The sequence below is a fragment of the Triticum dicoccoides genome, chromosome 7B (genome assembly GCF_002162155.2).
Source record: "Triticum dicoccoides isolate Atlit2015 ecotype Zavitan chromosome 7B, WEW_v2.0, whole genome shotgun sequence".
Lineage (NCBI taxonomy): Eukaryota > Viridiplantae > Streptophyta > Magnoliopsida > Poales > Poaceae > Triticum > Triticum dicoccoides.
This window is the reverse complement of record NC_041393.1, coordinates 641,137,452-641,154,421: the sequence shown is the minus strand read 5'-3', so window position 1 is coordinate 641,154,421 and position 16,970 is coordinate 641,137,452. Positions and strand designations below refer to the sequence as shown.

At 44.0% G+C, this 16,970-nt stretch overlaps 1 long non-coding RNA gene across 1 annotated transcript; it reads right to left on the bottom strand.

Moving 5' to 3' along the window:
• Nucleotides 1–7,685: 7,685 nt before the first annotated feature.
• On the bottom strand, nt 7,686–10,076 carry LOC119336280. The gene is made up of 4 exons (XR_005162349.1): nt 9,497–10,076; nt 9,197–9,412; nt 8,181–8,282; nt 7,686–7,957 (listed from the first exon to the last, which is right to left on the bottom strand). It is a non-coding gene; the product is annotated as an uncharacterized LOC119336280 (long non-coding RNA).
• Between the last annotated feature and the right edge of the window lie 6,894 nt (nt 10,077–16,970).

Below are 16,970 nucleotides of genomic sequence, written 5' to 3'. Positions count from 1 at the left end.
GCATGCATCCCCTCATGAAGGTTGGCAGCCTGCGGGTCCACGTGGGGCCAGAAGACGAAGACCCCCGGCAAGACCCTTGCCGGGGAGGACTCAAAGGCCCCCGGCAAGCCTTGCCGGGGATGATTGCTGGGCCGCGGTCAGGCCCGCGCCTGGGAAGGTTTCGTCACCTCACCACCAATCCAGTGCGACGATAAGCATGCCAACCAAGCAGGCGTCTGCGTGGTGGCATGCAGATCTTCGTGGAAGCTTACCATTGCGCCAACATAGCAGCTAGTCAGCCAGCGTGGCGCTGCATGCCTTATCAGCCTGGACGCGTGTTGGAGCAAGGATGAGCGGCAAAGGACGGGATGACTTCTGTTGCCGTCCCCAATAAACTAGAAGGACACATAGGCAGCGCATTAAATGCGTCTGTCTTACGTGGACTAAGTGATAAGCTTGATCCCCGTAGCTTGCCACCTTCTGTGTGCCGCTGTGGCAACCCCTTTGTGTATAAAAGGAGGACCGAGGCATACAGAGAGAGGATTCAGACTTTTGGACAAGGCACGCATTGTAGCTAGTTCAAAAGCTCAAGAACACACATATAACCAACAAAGCAGGACTAGGGTATTATGCATATCTGCGGCCCGAACCTGGATAAAAATCCTTTCTGCGCTAACGGCTTGACCCGCTCTTTGTGCAACTAGCCCCCCGCCGAACGTAAAAGGGGATCCTTGCGACACCATAGGTGATCGGTTTCCCCCACATCTTTGGCATGCTAGGTAGGGGCGGCTTAGTTGTGAGAATCTGGTCCACTAGTTAGGGCAGCAGTTTCTTCATCGCCATGGCGCCGAAGAAGAGGGCAACCGCAGCGGCCAGCCTGATCGAGGCCGTCCACACCATCCTGGGGTGAAGGGCCCGGTGAGCGGTGGCGTCTACGACCGCGATGACGATTCGCATAGCAACGAAAAGTTAAGTTATCTTAACCTTGAGTAATTCTTCCTTTTTTATGAGGTTATCCCCCTCGATGGTTTTAGTCCTTGTATGGAGGACCTGCACGCAAAAGGAACCCTGCCATGATTGGCAATGCCCCTGTTCTGTTTTGAATCCGCTCAACAGTTCAGGTGCTGCACTTTGCCAAGAACGATGGGGTACCTTGCCGTAATCAACAGCGCCCCTGTTCTGCCTCGAGTCCGCTCGACAGTCCAGGTGCTGCGCCAAGACTGTCAGGGTAGCCCACTGGCTTCGACACCCTCTGCAGGCTGCTAAGGATCTGTCCTTCTAGCACCTATGGCAAGGGGTGCACGTGCCGGCAGGCCTATCCAACTAAGCGTAGGGTGCTAAAAATACAACGATAAATTAAACAAGGAAGATAACATGCAACCAGTTCAAAGTACATCGAAAGTTATATTACATCAAAAGTTGTCGCGATTCTAACTTAAGATAATCTGTCTTGGGTACGAACTCGCAGCAACTACAAGGAGCAAAGCAGTTAATCCCAGTGCTGGCCCTCCAGCCTCGCGACTCCGCTGACACAACTGATGATGGGCTCGATGCGCTCCTCGAGCGCCTGATGGTCGACGTCCTCCGGCAAGCTATCAAGCGCCTGAGCAAAGTTGACATTGGGGTTCCAATGCGCCACCTTGGTGAGCACCTTGATGAAGGCGTCCTGGCAAAGTTGGCGGGACTCCTCGGCTAGGTAGGCCGCCCTGGTGGACTAGAGCAGCTTTAGGGCATCAAGAACGCGCTCGAAGAACTTGGATAGCCTGGCGCTCTTGGCCACTACCTCCTCGTGGGAGAACCTGAAGTTTGGCATGCCCATGCCGGTCAGCTGCATGGTGATCTTCTCCGTGACGTCCACCAGGTGGCTGGCCCAAAGCTTCGTGCTCTCCATGAGCTTGTTGTGGGAAGAAAAGGCAGTCTACAGTAGCAGCTGCTCGTCCGCGAGATCTTTGGCCAAGGTCCGCTCACGAGCCTGGGACTCCGAGCGCGTCTTCTCCTGAGACTCCAACTTCAACTTCAGATCGTCAATGGACCCGTTGGCAGCAGTGAGCAGTTTGGTCTTGTCAAAGATGGTGACCTATATCTCTGCCAGGGTATGGGTAGTCATGTCCCTGTCCTCCTTCAGCTTCGAGGTCTCCTACCTCAGCCCCTCCACCTCCAGCTCCAATTTCTCCACCTTGTCGGCCAGCTCGTCCCTGGCGGCCTTTGCAGCCTCGGCACCATCAACGACCTCCTTTAGCTTGCCGAATTGATCTAGGGCCAGAGCATCGAGCGCCTCTTTGTTCCTCTGCTTCAGCTCCTGGTCCGCTGCGCGACCAGCTTGTCGATCTCCTTGTCCTTGGCATGGAGCTTAGTGGCAATTGCTTCTTCACGGGCAGCCAGATCTTCCTCCTGAGAGTCCAGCGAAGCCTGGCGCTGCTGCTGCTCGGCTTCATCCTTGGCAGCTTGTGCCTTCGCTGCGTCCTGGGCCTTCTTGATGTTGGCCTGCTTCAGGAGAAGCTCTCACTGGTGCTCGTCTTGCTGAATTTGGCTGGCCCTCAGATCCTCTCGGGCCTCGGCAAACCAACTCTGCGCCTGGGTGACGCGCTCTTGAAAGTCCGCCTCGGCCTTGTCCACGGCGGCCATCCTCACTACGAAAAAATACACTTCCGTGATGATATGTGTTTGTCACAGTAGGTCACGTTTTCTGTCATGCATGTACATCCATGACGATTTTATGACAGAATTAAGATAGTCATACCTGTACTGTCGTAGAAGTGTTCCATGACATTACCAAAATTATCATCACGGAAGTGTCCACTTCCATGACGATAAATCGCGCATCACAAAAGTGCCTTTGTCAAGGGTGACCGACACGTGGCATCCACCATAACAGAACGCCGGTAAGCTATCGGGTCTGGTTTTGGATTCGATAACACGTTAACAGCCCGGACCAATGGGAAATTTCCACGTGTAAAATTCTGATTGGAAGGAGGACACACGTGTCAGCTCGTCAGTGGGCTGGATGTCGCCCGTATATTGGAGGAGACATGCCTATGATACGTCGACACGTGGCAGGGCCCAACAGAGGCCCATATAGGTTAAAAAGGCCGGCCCAGTCAAAGGCCCGTAGTACTTACTCAGGTACTAGTGGGCGAGCCCAATAACGGTTTGTTTAATAAAGGCCCATTTACGGCCCGAAGCCAGATCTGGCCCATTAATTGTTTGCCGAATATTTGGGCCCAATTATAACCCAGTGACTTTCGGCCTGTTAGCGGCCCAATGTAGACATGGGCCCATTTTAGCCCGGTGTGACTTTCGTCCTGGGAATGGCCCGTGCTGCCCATGGGCCATATATGGTCCGATGGGACATCGGGCCCACTAACGGCCCGTGATAAAGATGGCAACAGTTCAGCCCAATGTGACTTTGGGCCTGTTAAAGGCCTATCATATAATTCGGCCCGTTGATGCCTGTACTATGATGTCGGCCTCTTAAAGGCCCATGATATCAATGGGCTAACTAAGGCCCAAGATATGTTTCGACCTGGTAACGGCCCGTCATATAACTGGGCCCAAAAAGGCCTGGTCTACATTTCATCCTGCTGAAGGCCCGTGGATGACTAGTGAAAATTGAGGCCCAACATGCATTTCGGCCTGCTAAAGGGCTAAAGGTTTCATCTGGGCCATAACAGGCCAGTAGAATATTCAGCCTATTAATGGCCCAACGCTACTTGGGCCAAACTAAGCGTTGGGTACACAAAAGGCCCAACTAAAATATAGGCCGGAGTAAGTTGTGGGCCTGGCGCAAAGTGTAAAGGCCCCAATCATTCGGGCCCAAGAAAGATGCAGGCCGGCCCAATTGTGGCCCACTTAAAACCAGGCCCATTAGAGGCGAATGTTTTGGCCCCCGGTCGACTACATCAGATTTTTTTCCAGATAGCGAATGATGGCAGTAACTAGTAGGAATTAAGAACAAACCTACTCTATACAATAAAGAAATTATGACATAGTAACTAAGAATAAATCTACACTATAGAATAAAGGATTTATGGTATATTACATCCACTGGGCATCGAAGTTCGCCACCAGTGATCATAAAGTGCAACGAAGAAGCAGATTACAAAAACTGGGCACCATTGCAGCGTAACAAAATAATATTGACCAAGACCACTTCCAAGACAGTTCAAGAAATGTTAGCCTTGCGCGGGAACTGTTGCACAAGCTGCTGAACAAGGCTGTGAGACCGGCCTAGCATGTCGGTCATAGCTTCCAGGTGTAGCTGTTTAGCAATGAGGTTCTCATTGGTGTTCTCTGCAATCTTTCTTAGAGACAGGACTTCAAGTCGAAGTTGAGTTGCAGAATGCCTTTCTACTAGAACTTGGGACTGAAGAAGTCGAACTGATTTAGACAATGAATTCTGTGAGCTTGTCTGACTGCTAGTCTCAAGTAACTTGAGCAATGCATCAAGACAAGACTTTGGGGTTGTCTCACTATCTTCAAGATGTTTTGCCTTCTTGGCTGCAATATATGTTGGGTTTGTCTCACAACCTTCAGCAGACTTGTGCATGCCATCAGGCATATCACCCTGAAACAAGCAGAGAGATGACAGATTTTGTACATGTATAAACAAAGATGATAACTGTGCTGTCAATTCCATCCAATTTCAAATTAGAAAATAAAGAGTAAGTTCAAAATATCAATAGCATAATTTGGCATTGTTCATAATGTAGGGAGCTTCACCACACTATTGGATTACCATGTCAAGATAACAAGCATAGATGAAGGGCAAAGACAATCATTGTATCTATTTTGGTTAATGTGCATGGCATGTTGTTCATATCATCAACCACATCAGGAAGATAAAACACGAGATCACAAGGTGAAAACGTGGGTTGCTTCACCACACACTGGATTAGAGATCCACAAAAACAAGCATACATATAGGGAGTATTGAGTAATGTGCATGGTATGAATAAGGAATTTGGTTTTACATGTAAAACTTAGAACTCACGGTTCTTGCGAAGATGCATTTTGATAGAAACAACAAACTAAATAGTAGTAAACGATAGGGAGTACGAGCAAATTAAACAACAGTTGAGGATAAAGGATTTAGAAGGACTTACTTACATTAACAGTTAACACCGGCTTTATAATTCCCTTCTCCATGTCAAGGGAAGGATAACTCAAGAATTTCAGCACAGAATCTTCTTCATAAGCATTGCCTGTACTCTACATTTTGTAGATAGTAATTATATATATGATAATACTGGAAGGGACAGAGGATAATGAAGATAAGATGCAGATTGATGCTACATAATCAACTACCAATCCCTGGAAGTACAAGCGTTATAGGACAAAATGTACTGACAAGAGCAATGGGCTACACTTCTGAATTGGCATTGTCTGTGTATTCTACTTTTTGGTAAGATTAAATATAGATCTGATCTTTTTTAGTAAATGGTGGGCGAGGGAGATAAGATGCAGAATGCTACACAATGAACCAATCCCTCTTCCCATAATACAACGGTGTTTTGAACACTGGTGTACTATACAACACATTCTTATATTATGGGACAGAGGGAGTAGCTGTTAATGTAAGTACAGTGATAGACGACGTTCAGTCCTTACAAGAGGACTGCAGAGCTAAACCTCTTCAAAAGCATTGGGTTGATTCTAAATTTATGTAAGAGTCCATAAGGATGTTATAATGTCCACCAAATGGACGATAACGAGGCTAACATGTGCAGTGATGCTACATAATCAAACAACTATGAAAGTAAGTATGGTCATACAGGGCAAGAGGTACTCACAAGCGCAATGCAGTGTGCAGTATAGTTGCGAGATTTTGTGGTCCCTTGAGAATGAATGTTCTTCTGCTACAGTTTTCGTACAAGTGAGACGTTAAGACAAATGCAAAAATGTAGTTCAAATTGTGATGTGATATCATAGACAGTACCTTACGCTGCAGATTAGACCAATGTGTAACAAGATTATTCCAGTCACCGTCGGATAAATTTAGCATCGGAGACTTTATAGAAATTTCATTTAGAGGCTTGCCATCGAAGTGCGCTTGCCTCAGGTAGGAACAATACTTCATCAACGAGTGCTTGAAAAGCACAACCAACCCTTGCTCGTCTTCACAATCCAATTTGGTCCTCGCCTATTTAAAAGAATGAAATCTTGTGTCTTCTGTCGGCATAAACATATGCAGTAATGACCATGAATAACATTAGTACATTACTTACGCGTAAGTTGCAGAGGAAGACTGGAAATTGTTCTGTGTCTGCCGTATAATCGTTCCATGAAGGAAAGATGCGCACAAAGTTCCTGACAACAATATAAGCTTCGTCTTCTAAACTGGGAAGAAATGGAACATGGGTCCTATTTGCTGCAATTGGGGCTCTCTCTGGTTCGAAAAGGGATTTGGCAACTGGATTTGGTGTACTCTTTGCTGGAATGGGGGTTTACCAGGTGATATTGCAACTACACCTAATGGGCTATTTGATTTATCAGGTGCCACTACCTTTTCCAAATACTTTGCTTGTGCTCCTCCGCGATCAGCAATCGCCCTCTTCCTTTTGAACGTCTGATACACAAGAACATCATTTGAATGGATAAATATGGTATGATGACAGATGGAATATGTACTGAAAATGGATAGGCAGGGCATATTCACATACACAATGTGTAAACTAAGCTAATGGCAGTGCATCAAAGTAGAAGCAATGCAAAGCATCAGTTGCAAGATATGTGCGACCAATATAACCTTGGAAAGTTAGAGCAAGCACCATGATGGGTGAATAAGATAGGGCATCTGCCTTTGACTCCTCCACTAGGGAGCTACATTGACTTAGGTCTCCCTCTAGCTCAGAATCACTATTAGGATCATATTCTGAGCATGAATCTATAGGTGGGGAGCGTTTGCATTGCATTGCGGTACATCCAAACTTGATTTCAGTCCCTTAATGCCAAGTTTGACAGCCATGGCATTGTTCTGCTTTATTCTTTTCATGCGCACAAGCTCATAATCATTATGATGCTGTTCAAAATCTGAGTTCATGAAAACATAGAAAGTAGTCAGATTATCTATGGAATGCATTGCGGATTCAACTCAAAGAGTGTCTCCCTATAAACCCCTGCATATGCAAAGTTCACCCTCCAACCGTGCTGACCAGACCACACACAGAAATACAAACCCCTTATGTCTTTATAACAGGTAGACACACATTTCAAAACTGAAGTAGGAACATTAGAATCCTATCAAATTCGTATTTGAACAAATAAACTAAGGAATTATGAGTGGCATAATGTTTAGCTTCAAGGGTGGAGTGTTGGTAGTGTGACACAAAGCAAGTAGGAAGATTATATTCCATGTAGAAGATCGAAGCCTATGTAAAAGCTAGAAATGCCACTTTCTTTATATACAACTAGATCATGGTAGGCGCGCGTTGCTGCGCCCGTCTATTTTTCCAGTAGAGTGATATAATTTCAGAAACACATAGACGTGAAAGATCTGCATTCCTAACTTCTAAAACTATGCCAATATTTATCATTTTATGTAACTATCATCTTGTATATTTTCCAGGTCATATTGACCATCCTCTTAGTTCCATGTCTATGTAGTTTTTCTAGCATCTCATAAGTTGGATTATAAATCTACAACATAAGCATTTCATGACCATGAATGTGCCAAGAGGTGATCGTACAATGGAAGTGAAACAAAAGGCAATCCACGAAATTGATCACTATACTAATCTCGACAAAGCTTTAGAGTGAAACAGGTCAAAATAATAATAGTCTAACATCCATACAAAATCCTATTTTCTCTTAGTTACATATATGTCAGTGACATCGGCAATATAATTAAAGGATGGAGTATCTGATGGAATATAATTAAACAGATAGATTAATCAATGGCATGTCGAAAGTTGCAATGCTCTCAGTGGATGGATGGGATCCTTCAACCATTGGTGCATTTGATATCCGCAATGCTTGCGCCCTATATATTTGTATAGGAAAAAAGTTTAGTGGAAGTACTACATATATGGAACGAAAATACAACCGTGACCTATTTCTTCAGATCAATACAAATGAAATTTTTGTATAAATAACAGTCCAAGACACTAATACTATTTGGTGAGCCATGTGGCCACACTTGCTCATGTACATGACAAACTTAACTATATAAAAACTATGCAAAGATGAGCGTACATTATTCTTACCAAGGAAGAAGCTACATAATCAATGTCAACTTTAGTTGGTTCAATGCATGTACAGAAATCACCAGCACTTATGGTCGCAACAGTGTTAGTCTCTCGTTAAATCTGATGAACAAGAAGGTAGACATACTTGAGGACTAAATTAAAGATGCAACATAAAGGGTAATATTGTGATGAATTTGTACATAGCCAGATACGATGCAGCAATGTCCTATGCTCATGACAAATAGCTGCCGAATAAGAATGCATATATAGTGTAGGACCCATTTGGCAAGAAATCCCATAAAATGTAAGAGCTATTTATTCTAAAATAATGCACGGAAAAGATAATTTTAGAATGAAAGGACCATACAATTTGAACAACCATTTCAGTACCTTAAGAATCAAGGGAATGATTATTCTAAATAATAATGTAAGATGACGCCTATAAATTCTTTAATCCAGATCATAATGCTGATAATTCAGCAACTCATTATTGTACTGTAAGATGAAGCAACAAACTAGATTGATCGTGGTCGTTCCACCATTGTCTATTAGTTCATCCATGTACTCAAGAGATGTACATCAAGTCATACATCAAGAGATGTACAACAAGTCGTACATCAAGAGATGTACATCATGTACCCATTTAGTAGCAAAAGGAGATGCTACAAATTGTCAAATTCTTATGGTTGTTCTGGTACAAGCTAGTCATATATTTATAATTAGCTATCTACCAGAAAAAATCATCGTATTTCTAAAACTTGTGGTTCTTATTTATATCACTAACCTATTGTCCTGTTTGGCAAGTTATAAACACAACACATGCTAAAAGCACTAATCTAAACTGGGAACGAATTGATGGACCTGTCTCTCAAACAACTTGTAACATGAAGTTGCAAACTGTAACAACCGTTAATATGGACCACTCAAAGCATCCATAGAAGTGCATGTTGATAATGAAAATCACAGTACATGTCAAACCAAATGAAGCGGTGATTGTGCCACAGTGGTAGCCAAGGAGAAGCAAAGCAACATACCTGAATGTGAACTCTTGCAGCTCACGTGCCTCTTGGATATTGTACATCAAACATAAGCCCTGCATGAGTCAAAACACATTTTCTGAGCAATTCAAATGCAGAAATTCTAACAACTGTACCATTCTAGCAGCCATGATCGCAGTTGTGTGTCAGGCACATGTTCCAAGCAATTCCAATTCCAATATAGAAATTCCAAACAAATAAGCACAACAACCCCTGCAACGAGCAACAGTAAATCAGCTGGGCTTGATATGGGAACATCTACTAAATCACATGGATGAAGAAGGATCGCTAACTGACACAGAACTAAACAGCGAACATGGCGGATAAATGTCGGGGGTCTCAATGGAAGGCAGAGAGGGTATAGCTCCATTTTTTTTCTCTCAGATTGTACAAAGCAGTCACCTGATCGATAAAAAAATCAATGCGGGGTCACATCTCATGCATCATCTCTAATGGAGAAAAAATAAGAGCAGGCAACTATTTCATCAAGGATGTTGCGTGCTTGAACGACTCCATGGGCTCGACACTGTGGAAGGCGTTTGGCCCTCTTCCGGCACGGTGGAGCATACCACACCATTGCCGAATGAAAAAAGGGGCGGGGTTGGGAGAGCCTCGGACACCATCATGGCAGCGGGCCTGTGAGCCGGTGGCGGCGGCGGACCTAGGATCCGCCCAAGGTTGAGGTCGCCAGCAATGAGAGGTAAGCGGAACTACTTGAAGGGATGGCTTCGCTCGTCTATCCCTTCACGCTGGATCCCCTCGTGGCGCCTCGGCTTGAGCGCGTCTGCCATATCCCCTCGCGCGCCTCGTCCATTCCTCATCTGACCACGCCACGAGGATGGTGGCGCCGCCGCCTGTGTCGTGGGAGAGAGAGAGGAGAGATGGGGTGGGAAGTGAACGAGAGGGATGAGAGGTCAGGGTGGACGGGAGGAAACGAACGATCGCTGTCCATCCAGGATCAGACGTCTCGTTGTGTAAAAGAACGAGAGAGCCTCGATTTGGTTTCGGGAGCAGCTGCCCAGGACAGTTGGCCCATGAGCAGCCCACGCGCGAAAGGGGATGTATCAGACGACCAACAATGATGAAGACATGAAATCTGATGGTAGAAAGCTTGGATGCGTGAGAGGCCTCGAATTAGTCTTGGTTTTACTGTCCTCAATGTAGTGTTCGTTGACCACACATGATGGAAGAGATCACACAGAGAAATACTATTCACTCATGTCTACGGTTCCAGTATTTTGAAATAGGGTGGTCCACCCTAAAAGAATATTGACAACAAATATGACAAGGCATGCATAGATGTAGTGAATCAATCATTTACTTGTGAGCTTACTAGGACAAGTATGCAGAATTGTAACTGCAGTAAGAGACCGTCCAAAATATGAACCAAGAAGTTTGTCTAGCACTTATTATTTGCAACTAATTGACGTGAATAATTGTATATTATATCGAATGAGTAAGAAAGACAAGTAAAATTTTCAACAAACCTGGCTTGCCGTAGTAATCTGGGTCAATGTCACTATGACCAACAATCCAAAATGACTAGTGTCTGTTCCTAGGGCCGAAATTTTGAAACCCTGTGAACTTTACAGGTACTAAAGATTACTAAAATACATCTAAACCATTAAGTGTAGGTAGCACTCAGCACACAACAAACCCTAATGACAGTCCTGCCAAATGAGTAATGAATCAATTAGAAAATGGGTGATGAGGAGTGGCTGCTGAGTGTTGAGGACGTCTCAGGATAAATCAAGTTGGCTTAGTGGGTGCTGCACACCTGAGTCCCGAACGGACTAGGAAGGTAGGCATGGCGGTGCACCCGGGCATCGATGACATTGTTGGGCGAGCGGATCCTGACCTCCTGTTAGTCTGGCGTCTCCTCCTAGAGTCATGTCATCCAGGGATGGCAAGTTGCCGGCGAGGCAGGCGGCTGGGGGCGAGTAGAGATCGGAAGCATGTAGCAGAACAGAGGGGAATTGGGGCCTAGGACGACCCAAAATCCCAGGGTGGGCCGCGGCCCACCGTTGGCACCCTGTAGAGATACACACCTGAGCGGCGAACATGAATTTTCAAAACTAAATTAGGAACATTTAGCTGACCAATTAAACGACTCTGTTTTAATAATATCAGATTTGTATTTGAACAACTAAGCTTGTTTAGCTTGATGGGTGGAGCAGTGCTATTATGACACGAAGCACGTATTCTGATCGTATAGTGATCATAAAATGGGGACACTCTAAGCATATTTTTTAGCAACAAAGGGTTCCCCCTCCGATTTCTATTAAAGAAACCACCACGAAACCAACATGATCAATTAAACCCTAAGCATGATCAATTAAACCGTATTATAACTGTGCCATGGCAGATTTGAAGCTGCAAACCAGAGAAATGATATTTAGCATCCATTGTTTGCTTCAAACTAAGAACTAAATTCTAAGAGCTAAAAAGAAAGTAGAGTAACCAAGTTACGATCTATTTTCTGGTTGAGATAAAAAAGTTGAGGAGATATGAAGTACCACCTCTCTTGCGGCGTCGTGTAGGCATCAGGGGTGCGATGTCTGTCGGTGGTGTTGAAGCAGATCTGCGACGGTAGACGGGTGCATTGGGGGATAAGTCCCGTTGCGATGGAAGAGCAGGTCGTGTGAGCGGCCCCGGCAAAGAGGACAACAACACCGATGAAGCAAGAGGACGCGGTGCAAGGCTCTTGGTTTGTCGCCATGGATGAGAAACGTCCATCTCTAGCAGTGGACGACGTGGTCTTGGTAGGCGCTCCGGCATGGTGGAGGATGGTGGCGATGGATGGGGTGGAGGACGGCGGCGATGGATGGGGTGGAGGACGGCGGCGATGGATGGCGTGGCAGGCAGAGGAGGCTGGTGTGGGGATGGTGTTCTAGCGCGGACGGTGTATGAATGGGAAAATGGAGGGAGAGGTACAGGGAACCATGTTTTTGGGACGCGCCTGTCTGAAATATGGGACAGTTACGAACTTAACCCCCGTTTAAAATTTGCATGTCTCATCGGTTGGGGATAGGACGGTAATCTCGCATCTTGCCAATATTTTCCGAGAGCGATTTCGGGCGAGGAGAGGGTGGTTGGAGCCCATGGTTGGCACCCATGGTGTATGAACAGGGCTGACAGGTAGGGCGGTTGTGTCACGTCTGAGTGAAGTTACAAACCTGCCCCTATTGAAAATATTTGCCTACATCGATTCCGGCCGAGTCGAGTTTGTTTTGCCGCCCATCGTATATGAATGGGGAAATGGAGGGAGAAGCAGAGGTATTTTGGACAAGCTTGAATCAAATGTGTTTTGCCGCCCACCGTGTCGGAATGGGCTCAGAGGCGGTCGTGTCACGTCTAATTGAAGTTACTAACCTACCCCTATTGAGAGCAGTGGAAATCAGGCTGATGGATTATCCGTGTAATGGGTAGACAGTAATTTCCATCTCCCAAACACTTGGCTTCGGGCAGCCGACGTGGGAGTGGAAATTTTGCCGCTTCTTTCGAATTTTGGGACAATAAGCATCCACGTTTACCCTGACAACTAAATTCGAATCCATTTTGTAGTCCTATACAAATCTTTATAAATCATTCTATGTGTTTTTTTATATCTTCAAAAGCACGATAAAGATGTATTCCACTATCATATATGAATATGATTTACAAATGCCGATACTCAAATTCAGAAGCTAGAATCCAGTTTAAGGTGCATTCGAATATTTGGAACACTTTATGGCCAACTCAAATGTCACACAACCAAGAATGTATCAAGATTCAAATACCGAGTCAAGATTCAAATAACGATGTATCAAGATTCAAATACCGAGTCAATCAACCAAGAATGTACAGAACTAACAGACATATAAACACTTATAGAGTATATGGATCAATAATATCAACTAACATACATAAGCCAGGCCGATGTACCTTTTTTTTGCTAGAACAACATCCTTTTTTTAGCCAAGCTACTACAACATCTTGGCCCTTTCCGATGCGTGCCACTTATGGTCCATCTATACTATTAGTATTGTTGAATGCACATTCAGCCCGATTGGCATATTTGTAGGTCTGGCACAGCAATCAAAATGAAATGTCTCCGAGTCTTATCAATTAATACAGACTTGTGCTCAAATAAAATTACAAACAAAAAAAACAAAAAAAACAATTATTACATTATCTCTAAAACAAATGGTTTGATTGATTACATGAACAAACAACACAAAGGCTATTCAACGATGGAAAGAACATTTCACCTACTATTTACCAAGTGGGAATTTAATTTCCTTTTTTCCTTCAGGACCTTAACAACACAGTCAGTCTCAGCTTGCTTTGTTTTGAAATCCACCAAATATTTAATGGTTGTATTGAGTACTGCTTGTGATTGTGATGTTTGCTTCCTCAACATGTCAACTTCATATCTAAGTGCAGAAGCAGAATCTCTTTCTACCACTAGTTTAGCCTCTAGGGCATCAGCAGTTGGCAATTCATAATGAACGATTGGGCTGGTGCCACTGCTGTGGGATGATACAACGTCCATGGGGACCTCGCTCTTTGATCTTGGGCTAACCTGTTTTGCCATTAAAGTTCCGATTGGATTCAGAAAAGTTGAAGTTAGTAAAACATCTAAACTGGGAGTTATAACAGCAAACCAGTTAAACAAACAAGGAATTAAAGAGTTTCAATTGGATGCTGAAAAGTAGTTATTAACATCATTGTAACCCGTTGTTGCAGTAGCAATGCAATTAAACAAACAAGTAGCTATTTAAGTTTAGGAAAACAGGTAATTCTTAACAGTAAGTATCAAACACATAGATAGGCGTAGTGTATAATAAGATTAACAGGCTGTGGCATTATGTAATCAGTAGCAAACTAAATTAAGCCAAGCAACATAATTGAACAATTTTGCAATAAGTGGCTAACTAAAATTCCGAGAAGTAGGTAAATGAACTTATGCTCCCTCTTTGTACAGGCACACTGCAACTTCTTTTTTGCTTACAAGGTTCTACGAAGGAGTCCATAGCATCAATTTCTTGGATACACAGTCCCAATACTTCTTTCTTCCCACACTTCATTGGTAAGTCGAATGGTTAATCTGGTAAGATGGTGCGTCCTTGATATGTTATATGAGGACGTGTAGTCAAAGTGTTAGACTAATTGTAGCCACACACATCACACTGGCTTTTACTGTATATTTCATGCGATTACATTTGGCATATCGAGATATAAGAAATCTACAATAGGATGAAAAGAATGGCATCCTTCACATTATTGACGAACTCAGTTCATAGAAACAAGAAATTCAACCATTCTGTGGGTAAATCAAAAGCGCCACTGGAATATTTTTCACTACCCAAATCATACATGCAAAAAGGCGCGATGCCACCATAGGGCCTGGTATGGGCAGCCGCCTCAGGTTGCTGGAAAGTGTGCACCTAGTTTGAGTCGTCCAGGTTGGCCTAGGCTAGTTTTCTTCGTCCCAACGCACGAGCAGGCAATGTAAAAAATGAAGAAAAATGTTTCAATTTGGATGGGCCAATAACATAAGTGCAAGTAAGTCCCTATAGCTTGAAAGAGTAGCATTCACAACGAGTAGGTACATCACATCCCTGATTATATCTAATTCAACTGTTCAATTTCTGGCCAATAGTTAAACCTGACGGTGTTGTAAAACTGCTTGTATGTAGGGAATCTATGAGAAAATGAAACCAATTTCTGCTTATTTTATAACTCCCACGATCAATACAGAACTGACTGAATCTGATGTATCTAATCAAGTTTCAGGTGCAAACATACAAGATCATGTTGTACTTGAGCCTAAAGTGTCTAATGAAGAGACTGCTAATGAAGGATTTGATGCAAACATTTTACATGCTCCTGGTGATGAACATATAGTGTCTAATGAGGGATCTAATGCAAGCATTTTGCAAGCTCCTATTGAAGGATTTAGTGTCTAATGATGATATGCTATGCTGAGAGAGACATAGAGATTTGCAGGCATTGATGACAAGCAAATTATAGTGCATTTTCATGGCTTGAGGAAACGTCGAGGCCATCTACCAGAAAGTCACCGTATCATGATGATAACCCACAAGTATAGGGGATCAATTGTAGCCTCCTTCGATAAGTAAGAGTGTCGAACACAACGAGGAGCTAAAGGTAGAACAAATAATCCCTCAAGTTCTATCGACCACCGATACAACTCTACGCACGCTTGACGTTCGCTTTACCTAGAACAAGTATGAAACTAGAAGTACTTTGTAGGTGTTGTTGGATAGAATTGCAAGATAATAAAAGGCACGTAAATAAAAAGTAGGGGCTGTTTAGATGAAGACACAACTAAGTTGGTTTTAGTAGAGAGCTTTTGTCACGAGAAAGTTATTTGTCCCTAGGCAATCGATAACTAGACCGGTAATCACTATTGCAATTTTATTTGAGGGAGAGACATAAGCTAACATACTTTCTCTTCTTGGATCATATGCACTTACGATTGGAACTCTAGCAAGCATCCGCAACTACTAAAGATCATTAAGGTAAAACCCAACCATAGCATTAAAGCATCAAGTCCCCGTTATCCCATATGCAAAAAACCTACTTACTCGGGTCTGTGCTTCTGTCACTCATGCCACCCACCATAAGAAAATCATTAACATATTTGAAAGTGCTAGTTATCGACTAGGGGGGGGGGGTGAATAGGCGATTTTTATCAAAGTCTTCAAAACGTGGAAGGTTCGAAGACCAGCAATAGAAATGACCTAATTGATATGCAGCGGAAGATACACTACAACAAGCAAGCCATAGTCAAGTATGCAATAATGTGAACGTACAAAGACTAATAGCAGCTAGGTAGTAAGGATCAGGATGGAAGATAGTATGAAGCCATTCAACGATAGTAGTCAAGCAATGAAGTCAAACAGATAAGACAAATAAGCAATGACTTCACGAAGACAAACTCAAGGTAAAGGGAGGGAAAGGATAGAACCAGTCACTTGTTGAAGACACAGGATTTGTTGGACCAGTTCCAGTTGCTGTGACAACCATACGTCTGGTTAGGGAGGCTGAGATGCAACTCAGAAGACCGCGTCTTCACCTTATTCCCCTTGAGCAAAGGACACATAGTCCTCGCCCAATCACTCTGGTAAGTCTTCAAGTTAGACTTCCGAACCTTCACAGACTTCGTTCGCCGGTGATCCACAATGACTCTTGGATGCTCAGAACGCGACGCCTAACCGGCTGGAGGATACACAGTCCTCAAGTGTAATAAGTCTTCAGGTCACACAGACAGAAAGACTTCAGTGATGCCTAACACTCTTTGGCTCTGGGTGTTTGGGCTTTGTCCTCGCAAGGATTTCTCTCTCAAAGGCTTCGAGGTGGGTTGCTCTCAAAACGACAAAAGTCGTAAACTAACTCTGAGCAGCCACTAATTTATGGTGTAGGGGGTGGGCTATTTATAGCCACAAGGCAACCCGACCTGATATGTCCGAAATGACCCTGGGTCACTAAGGAACTGACACATGTTCCAACGGTCAGATTTCAAAGCAACTTTACTTGGGCTACAAGCAAAGCTGACTCATCCAGCTCTGGATAAGATTTGCTCTCATTGTCTTCGCTCGAAGACATAGGATTTGGGTTGAGCATCACTTCAGTCACTCTGACTTTGTTCACTTGGACCCCACTTAATAGTACGATGATTCCTATGACTCAACACAGAAGAAAAGTAAACAACAAAACAACACAGTCTTCGCGCTCCATAGTCTTCGCTTAATGTCTTCTCATG